Source organism: Loxodonta africana, chromosome 6 (assembly GCF_030014295.1).
Source record: "Loxodonta africana isolate mLoxAfr1 chromosome 6, mLoxAfr1.hap2, whole genome shotgun sequence".
Classification (NCBI taxonomy): Eukaryota; Metazoa; Chordata; class Mammalia; order Proboscidea; family Elephantidae; genus Loxodonta; species Loxodonta africana.
Genome location: NC_087347.1, coordinates 66,235,909 through 66,245,350, shown reverse-complemented (window position 1 = coordinate 66,245,350; position 9,442 = coordinate 66,235,909). Strand labels below are relative to the sequence as shown.

The 9,442-nt window shown below is 38.8% G+C and overlaps 1 pseudogene; it reads right to left on the bottom strand.

Annotated features, from left to right (window-relative positions):
* Positions 1–7,177: 7,177 nt before the first annotated feature.
* Positions 7,178–8,879, bottom strand: LOC100674982 (phospholipase DDHD1-like; annotated as a pseudogene).
* Between the last annotated feature and the right edge of the window lie 563 nt (positions 8,880–9,442).

The window sequence follows — 9,442 nt, the reverse complement described above, 5'->3', positions numbered from 1 at the left end:
GGTTGTCCTCAGTGTGTACTATGTCAATCATAGTATTTATAATTTAGTTTTCTTGTGCTAGGTTAATTATCATGTGAAGCAAACCAGTGTATTTGTGACTAAAATTGATTCTTTTATAATGGCCACTCAGAACTCTGATTTTCCTTACAGAATCTCCCTATTTCTTGGTTCACTCGAAAGACACAAAGAGCTATTGACTAGAAAATGACTTGTGCTTCAAACTTGTAATGGAACAAGGGAGAATTTGAAGGAAAATATTGACAGGAAGAGGTGTTAGAAAATTCACACTTCTGTTGCTCTCATACAAGTGGTTTCCCAAAGAGGGCCTGTGTGAAATAGATAAGGAATTTGTGGAAGAGCAAAATAAGCATGACCTATATAAATTGATGAGTTTACTGCTCTGCAGAAGTGGTAATAGTATCTTCTAGACTGGGTTATTTGGGGGAAAAGAATGGCAGTGTAAATATTTTAATTTTTACCTTCTTGAATTCTCATGGCTATTTTGGGATCTAACTGATGGTACAGGATGAATGATATAAAGAAATGTCTTTTGCTGACAAATTTTAAATACTTAAAATTCTAATATAATGACAGTGACCTGAAAAAAATCAACACAACTTATTAATGTCTTCTAGTTGGGTAGGTATGGTGAACCTTTTCAGGAATGATCCATGTGCATGAGATAAAATGTTGAATAAATAATGGAAATACTCAAATAAGTTTTACAACACTTGCTGGATCTGAACATCTACGTAGAAGTGACTTACTGATTTGTAACACCAGAAAGGTGATTTTTCATTGATTATTGAAAATCCAGATATCACATTTTGAAATACGCAGAATCTGTGGTCTTGGGTGTGCATGTGTACATATAGATATGAGAGAAAATGCCCATGTTTTGTAGGGTAGATTTGAAACTAAAGATGGCTCATAGACTGTTAAAAAATAGCATCTTTAATGAGATGTAATTTATGTGCCATAAAATTCACATGTTAAAGTGCACAATTTGGTGGTTTTTAGTATCTTCACAGAATTGTGCAATCATCATCATTATCTAAATTCAGAATATTTCCTCATCCCCAAAACAAATCCTGGATCTATTAAAAGTCAATCCCTATTCCCCCTTCTCCTGGAGTCTAGAAACAACTAATTTACCTTGTGTTTCTGTGGAATTTCCTATTCTAAACATTTCATATGACTTTTATCATGCAACATGTGGCTTTTTTTGTTTGTTTTCACTTAGCATAATGCTTTCAAGGTTCATTTATGTTGTAGCATAGATCAATTTATTTTATTTTATTGTGTTTTAGGCAAAAGTTTACAGTGTGAATTAGTTTTTCATTTAAAAAATTTATACACAAATTGTTTTGTGACATTGGTTGCGATCCCCACAATGTGTCAAGATTCTCCCCCTTTGCCTTTCCACCTTGGGCTCTCCATGTCCATTCATCCAATTTTCCTGTCCCTTCCTGCCCTCTCATCTTTACTTTTGGGCAGGTGTTTCCTACTTGGTCTTCTATACTTGATCGAACCAGAAACACTTTCCTCAAGTTTGTTATTGTTTATTCTATGTTGTTGTTAGGTGCTGTCATGGATTGAATTGTGTCCCCCCCAAAATATATGTCAACTTGGTTAGGCCATGATTCCCAGTATTGTGTGGTTGTCCTCCATTTTGTGATTGTAAGTTTTCTATGTGTCGTCAGTCCTGATCTCTGCCTGTAGTTAATGAGGCGAGATTGTTAGGCAGGTATTGTTAGAAAACCAAGGGACAACGGAGCAAATATCTCCAGGTAGAGCTAGCTCCACCTGTGGTTTCACCCAGTGATCCTCTTCTTCGTATTCCTAACTCTTGTTCTGGATGCTCCTTACATCCCTATTAGAATTTCAACTCTGTCACCTAATTTTCCTATCTTAATTTCCTTTTGTTGCATCTTCTTGATCTCATACTCTGATCCTTGATCAAGCTAGAAGAGCCATACCCAAACTATCACAAATGTACACTTGACCCTCTTCTCCTGTGACACACATGGCAAGGGAGAAGTGACACAGTGTTTGTTACTTGGTTTCATGTATAAAGAAGCAAACTTACCATGAGGCTTATTGATTTTAAGCTTCAGGGTCCTCAGTTTCCCAGGACCATTCCAAGGTCCAGAGATGGCCTTAGCAATGTGTTCACAAGATCATATGATTTTATGATATTTGCAGAGAAAGGTATTTTAACTACTCAGTTAAGACTGCTGTCTCCTTCCACCAGGATGTCCCTCACTCCATCCACTACTGTTTAATGATGCTTGCATGGCTATGATCATTTTGGGTATGCAGATGAGAGGAAGAAGAATTTAGGGTATGCTGTATTTTGTAGACATATGTTGATGATGTATGTAATTTAAGAGATAGATTTATGAGGTATGAAGGACATTCCTTGCATAGTTAGGTTATTTCTACCTCTCTTAAGATAGTACTTGCTTCTATAAATGTACTCCCTGTGCTGACTCACCTATTGTCATAACAGGAGGTACAGAGCTAGCAGTCCTACCGCGATATGGACAGATCCCACAGCACCCAACATGGGGCGTGTATGGGCTGACGATGAGAAACAAGGATGGAACTGTACAGAGCCAGAAGTAGTCTACGGTAAATTCTTCCAAACAGCAGATGTGTAAAATTTTAACTAGAGGATTCAGTTCTCATTGACATCAAATATAAACAGAAGTTCTTTGTGGTTATGAGGGGGAGAGGGAGGGAGGGTGGGAGAGGGTTATTTACTGATTAGTTAGTAGATAAGAACGACTTTAGGTGAAGGGAAGGACAATACTCAATACACGGAAGGTCAGCTCAACTGGACTGGACCAAAAGCAAGAAGTTTCCAGGATAAACTGAATGCTTCAAAGGTCAGCGGTGCAAGGGCGGGGGTTTGGGGACCATGGCTTAAGGGGACTTCTAAGTCAATTGGCAAAATAATTCTATTATGAAAACATTCTGCATCCCATTTTGAAGTGTGGCGTCTGGGGTCTTAAATGCTAACAAGTGGCCATCTAAGATGCATCAATTGGTCTCAACCCACCTGGATCAAAGGAGAATGAAGAACACCAAGGTCACACGATAACTAAGAGCCCAAGAGACAGAAAGGGCCACATGAATCAGAGACTTACATCATCCTGAGACCAGAAGAACTAGATGGTGCCTGGCCACAACCGATGACTGCCCTGACAGGGAGCACAACAGAGAACCCCTGAGGGAGCAGGAGATCAGTGGGATGCAGACCCCAAATTCTCATAAAAAGACCATACTTAATGGTCTGACTGAGACTAAAGGAATCCTGGCGGTCATGGTCCCCAAACCTTCTGTTGGTCCAGGACAGGAACCATTCCTGAAGACAACTCATCAGACATGGAAGGGACTGGACAATGGGTAGGAGAGCGATGCTGATGAAGAGTGAGCTACTTGTATCAGGTGGACACTTGAGACTGTGTTGGCATCTCCTGTCTGGAGGGGAGATAGGAGGGTAGAGAGGGTTAGAAACTGGCAAAATTGTCACGAAAAGAGAGACTGGAAGGGCTGACTCATTAGGGGAAGAGTAAGTGGGAGTATGGAGTAAGGTGTGTATAAGCTTATATGTGACAGACTGACTTGATTTGTAAAAGTTCACTTAAAGCTCAATAAAAATAATTAAAAAAAAAACAGTTCTCTTCTGTCAGGAATATTCACAATAATGAGTACACACAATTACAAATGTACTATGTATGTCATATTTTTAAGAGAAAATAAAATTTATTAAATTCCTGGTCTGAGGGCACAAACCTGAAGCAGTAATACATCTAAGTATGAAGAGCCCTGTTTTATACATCTCAATTATCAATAATAAAAAATATATTTCAATCAACTATGCTAGAGGGAAGACTAAATTGCCATTCTGATGTCTATATAGGAAATGTCATTATAAATTCATAGTCATATGAAAACATAATAATAACAGAGTATGTGGTCAAAAATTTTAGAAAAATGTTTTCAGAGTGTGTGTTAGACATTTACTTAAATTTTTTATTGTTGTTTTTCTGGAATTTATGTTTGGTTTTTGTCAGCCTTCTTAAATTGATAATTTGTTGTGATTTGTCATTCTAAATAAATGTTAATTTTGTATTAAATTATGTATTCGTGATTTTATATTCTTTTTCTTAAAAAGGGTTGCAAATTATAAGCTTTAGGTCTGAGAAAACCTAGATCTGTCTTACAGCTGATTATATTATCTAAAAATTTTTCTGTCATGAGTGGGAGTTGTCCTGCTTTTATATAGCAGTTAGGTCAAAGACAAGATCTGGATACCTCAAAAATTCTATGAAAATAGTGATTTATAATAGCCTTCTCCAAACCTCCACCAATAGCAGAATTTGAATACCACAGTAATGATGGAATCTGTAGAGATAATGAAGGAGCCTGGAGGTGTAATTGTTAAGCACTCAGCTGCAAACTGAAGGGTTAGCAGTTCAATCCCACCCAGTAGCTTTGCAAGAAGAAGACCTGATGATCTGCTTCTGTAAAGATTACACCAAGAAAATCCTATGGGGCAGTTCTATTCTGTCACATGGGGATTGTTATGAGTCGTAATCGACTTGATGGCACCCAACAACACAACAGCAGTAATAATGGTATAAGTGCTTATATAAGGCTTTACATACAGTTTGTGATGGTTAAGTTTGTGTGTCAACTTGGCTGGGCCATAATTCTCAGTGGTTTGGCATTAATGTAATGATGTAATTATCCTCCATTATGTGATATAATGTAATGACCTCCAAGATATGATCTGATATGATCAAACAATCAGTTGTAATGGCAGATTCCCTGGGGGTGTGGCCTGCATCTGATATATATGGCCATTCTGGCAAAGCTTGGTGGCTTTTTCTCATTCTGGATCCTGCATCTAGCTTGTCATAATCAGACTTTCGGTTCTTGGAACTTGAACCAGTGGCCTGCCATGTTGCCTGTTGCTGTTAGAACTTGTTGGCCTCCTCAGCCCATGAACTAACAGCCTGCAACCTGACCTGCTACTATAATCTTGAGTTCATCAGCCTCTGTCACTATGTGAGTCAGGAGAAGCCTCCAACCTGACACCTGACTCACGGACTTGGGATTTGCCAGCTTCTGCAACTGTCTCTGTCTCTCTCGATATATATATTTCACTGACTTTTATTCTCTAGAGAACCCAGCCTAAGACATTTGGTACTGAGAGTGGTTCTAGAGAAACAAACTTGTAAGGAAGAATTTTCTAAGTTGGTTCTCATGTCGGATTAGTCTTAAAGATGTTGATGACTCTTCTTCCAGTAGTAAAAGTGGTACTGCTAATCCATGGCGTGAGGTGGCAATACAAATATGCAAAATATCACCACCAATAGATCAAGTATTGGTGAGAGGCAAGGCTCTGGTGATTGCATGTTTGATACTTTTCTGCAATTTTGTCAGAATGAGAAATATGAGGCTAGTGGTTGTTCTACTTTTGCTAGACGAAGTGATGAAAGAAAGAAATGAGCTCAAGGCTTCAGAGTTGCAATTCAAGCACCACATAAATGACCTCAAAGTTGCCACTTGTGCCCTGAAAGAAAGCCTCATTCATTGTAGAAACAGATGGTATTGCCAAAAACCCAGAGTCTTATCATAGAAGTGGCTGAATTACAAAGACAAATGAATTACCAACATCAAATGGTGTCTGAAGTTAAAACGAGGGCACTGATAGGAAAGAAATGGGATCCTGAAACTTGGAATGGGGATGTATGGGCAGATAATCAGGAAGCTGGGGGCACAGAACCTCTAAATTCTGTTGAATCACTTCTGCCAACAGAATCAGCCTCTTATTCCTGTCTCTTTGTCTTCTAAGTCACCCTCTCCAATAAAACCATTAGCCCCTTCACCCCCATCTGCTGACATTAACCCAGCTGTATCTGAAGAGACTTTGTGTGAGATATCACCTGGGGTGGTGTCTAAGTTATTGCCTGGAGCATCGCCTTGGGCAGATGCCTTATAAGACATTGCTGAACGTTCTCAGTACACATCCTTACCACTCATTTCTGCTTCTATACCTGTAAATAGACTTAAGTCCCAGCAAGCCAAAAAAGGTAAAGTACAAAGTGTGACACAGGAGGAGGTACGCTATGCTCCAAAAGAACTGCTTGATTTTTCTAATATTTAAAAACAGAAACCTGGGAAATACGTGTGGGAATGGCTATTAAGGGTGTGGGAAATGGTGAAAGGAACATAAAGTTGGGTCAGTCTGAGTTTATTGATATGGGTCCACTAAGCACAGATTCTTCAGTCAGTGTTTCAGCTCAAGAGGTTAGGAAAGGATCTAATAGTTTATTTGGTTGTTTTGTTAAACCATGGATTACATGGTGCCCTACACTAAATCAAGTTGAAATACCAGATCTGCTTTGGTACCCAAAGGCTTAGGGAAATTGGCATTTTAAAGTGGATTTGTCAGATTAGACCCACAGACAAACACACGGAGTGTGTTTTGTGTGTGTGTGTATATGTGTGAGAAACCACAAGTTTTTAATGAAAAAAATACTGAAGGTATGGCACAGTGTCTATATATTCATCTGAAGAGTACAAAGATGGAGTTCTGAGAAAAAAGGATCTTAACACCACAGAAAATAAATGTGGTTCTTAAATAATGTTAAAAAAAAAAGGAAATAGTAAAAAATATGTAACATGTCATACACTGAAACAAACAGTCAGAGGTAATAAATTACAAACACAGTAGTTCAAATATTGTTTCTTTTTTAGCATTAGTTTTCCTAAAGTTAAATTCAAAACATTTTAAATCTGTTATACTGCATTTTCAATTAAATAGTGGAAATGGAGGCTTTCATAGAAATCGAAAACAATATCACCTTGTGATCTTTACATAGAATACACTGGACCTTGGCCATTTTAGGTTTACAACATGTTTTGGTTGATACATTAGATCCAACCCATTAGTATACTTTTGCATTTGGAAGAAATTAGATCATGATTTATACTGTTTACATGAAGTTCACCCAAACCTTTCCCACTTTCAGGTCCTGCTTGATGCTCTGCAGAGGTTTCTGTCAGATTCATAATCAAAATGATTAAAACCATAAATAACTCCTTTTGGTCTGAAAGTTTCTTTCTTTCCTTTTTTTAAATAAAATAAGGTGCTTTTAAATTCAAATACTCTTTGCCCCAAACAAAACTAAAACATATTTAACTGGAAATTTCCACATCTTGACACACATATTTTAACAGGAAAAAAATCTGTTTGGGGCCATTAATGTCCTTCAAGAGTTCAGATTGGATCTAAATTGGGCTTTGCATCATTATCATGCTCCTGTTTGTACATGAAGGTTAAAAGAAAGGGGGCAACATCCAAGGATTACCAATAGGCAGTGTGCGATGTGACGGCTGACCAATAGCGGCTCTCCACCAGGCCTTCTCTGAGTTCAAAATCAATCCTATGATCCAGTTCCAATGCAGAATCAAGAAAGCCAGAGCTGGTGTGTGGAAGGGTCTGTGTTGCCACAGTGGTAGCAGGAGGCGAGGCAACTGGCTTCTTCTCGTCTTCCATTGAGTCTTTCGATGTCTCAGATGGCCTTGTAGAGGAACGTCCAAATCCTGAGAACAACATTCCTCCAAGTCCTTTTCCAACGCTAGCAGCCCCTGATATGCTTGCTTTGCCTATATTTGTTATAGATTCTCCATAGTGTCGGTGGGGCAAGACTGGTGAGGTCACTGGGCCTGGTATGATTGAAATGCCTTCATTCTCTGAAACTGAGGTAGGTTCTTTTGCTGGATTGAGAAAGCTTGGCTTCATATGCTCATAAGGTAGAGGATTTGAAGTATTGTACCAGTGGATCTGGACAGGTGAAGTGTTCCTGTAGTGTTTCAGTATTAACGGTTCTAATCTATAAGCCACTGGATCTGTTCGATGAAAAATATTTAGTAACCAGTTACAAATCTCTCTGGGCAAAATATGGTCTTGACTTCCAGTGTTCCCTGGCCAGATGCCACACAATGCCAAAAAAATTGCTAGTGGAGATCCCATACAGAAGAAATGTTCAACCTTAAGTTTTAAGGCAGGTGTTTGTGTGATAGATGATGCCTTCAATCCATGCAGGCATTCTTCTATTTCCCTCAGCCGTCATTTTGTTATACAGAGTTCATCAAGAAGATGTCATTTTTCATAGCTCATCCATTGTTCATCAGGCAACTCTTCTTCTTTCTGCAGCAACTCTTCATAGAGTCAAACTGGATTCCAGCCAGTCATTATGTCATAAGTGATTACACATCCCAAGGAATGTGACACTATTGAGACTTTACCCCCTTTTTCTTCCAAGACTGGATTCCGAGAACAGAAAAGGGAATATAATCGATTTCAGCTCTTGCTGAAGGCCTTTAACTAGTTCATCTCTATAAAGTGGGCTAGTATAATACATTATGTCCATTGCACTGTTGTCCAATGTATCCCTTAAACCTTGTACTTTCTCAGGAGTAATAGAATCAACAGTGTCGCCATCAAGAGTAAGTTTTGACCGCCACTCAACAGGTAGAAATTCAACATGTGTTGCGTGATTGGAAAAATGCTTTTCTTCTATCTTTCTTGCAGCTTCTCTCATCATGGCTGTATTTTTGATAATTCTTCCTTGGTTCATTTTCTGCCCAATGCCATGTACAAAAAATACAATATGGGTAGTCTGTGATGGCTTGTCTTCTAATGTAGCTTCTTCTACATAACCTCTATGAAGTCTGGTCCCACTACTTGATGCTTTAGAAAACCCCAGTTTTTGAGTAACTGTTCTTGCAATTTTAGATGTTGTTGCATCACAGAGGACACAACCTTTACCACAACAGTGAGGAACAAATTTGTGAAGGGAGCCCCAGCATCCTTGAAGACTGCTATGATTGCTATTTTATGTAAGTCAGAGTTGCCAGTGGGAACTGCTTTAACTGAATTAAGACATCTAACTACGATGAGACTGATTGGACACTGTGGTGGTAGGGGCCAAGTGGAAGCACTCAATCAACAAAGACAAGGTGGACATGGTTACTGTAGTAGACCATGGAGTCAAAGCAGTAATTAGCTAGAATAGTCTGACTCATATGGACTTATGGCATTGGGTACTTAGTCGTGGTGTCTCTAGGAGTCAAATAGATGGGAAATCTACTAAATATTTACTTGATCTGAATAAGTGGAAGAATTCCAGGTCAAGTGAATGGCAGTCTAACTTGAATCACCAGAATAGAGAGTCATGGCCCCTCAACCAACTCCCAGACTTGAGCCAGTTTACAGACATTTCCCTTGAATAAGGGGAGACCTGGTCCTCTTGAGGAAGGACCTCACCACACTGCAAAAATTTATATGGTTAATCTTTCTCCCAGCTTTCTCCAAAGGGATCTAAAGCCTTTTAAGAGGGTGACTATTCATTGGGAAAAA